Source organism: Myotis davidii, unplaced genomic scaffold (assembly GCF_000327345.1).
Source record: "Myotis davidii unplaced genomic scaffold, ASM32734v1 scaffold3114, whole genome shotgun sequence".
In the NCBI taxonomy this organism is placed as follows: Eukaryota; Metazoa; Chordata; class Mammalia; order Chiroptera; family Vespertilionidae; genus Myotis; species Myotis davidii.
The window spans coordinates 41,914-42,559 of NW_006285924.1; positions in this window are offsets into that span (position 1 = coordinate 41,914).

Here is a 646-nt window from a genome sequence, read left to right on the forward strand (position 1 = left end):
TGGTTGAGTGTCTACCTGTGAACTGGGAGGTCAGGGTTCGGTTCCCGGTCAGGGCACAGGCCCGGGTTGTGGGATTGATCCCCTGGGAGGGGCGTGCAGGAGGCAGCCGATCCATGATTCTCTCATCATCGATGTTTCTGTCTCTCCCTCTCCCTTCGCCTCTGAAATCAATAACAAAATATTTATTTTAAAAAGCGTTTACTTTCGTACCTTCCTCTCCCCTGCCCCTCGGTCTCCCTGTCCCTCTCCCTCTTTTCCTCTGAAATGGGAATGGGATTGTTACTCTGTTTCTAGAATTCGGAATCCTTAGCTGAGGCGTGAAGTGAGTTGTGATCTAATGGTGCCCATTCAGAGGCACTGCCCCCAGATACACATGGACGAAGGCGTCCTGTCTGCAGGGAACACGTGAGCAGGGAACGGCCTGAGCAGGGCCAGCGGGGTTCGGCAGGATCGCCTTCTCTCTTCTTTATTTTTTAATAAAAAAAAATTCCTAAGTAATCAATTGACCCTATAGAAGCCTCGTCACCTACTTCCCAGGGAGCACATGGCAGGACTCCATAGACAGCGAGGAATCGGAAGAAACGTCCGAGGCTTCTAATGGCTCAGGACAGCGCCTCTCCGTCACCCATGTGCGATGATGTGCAGC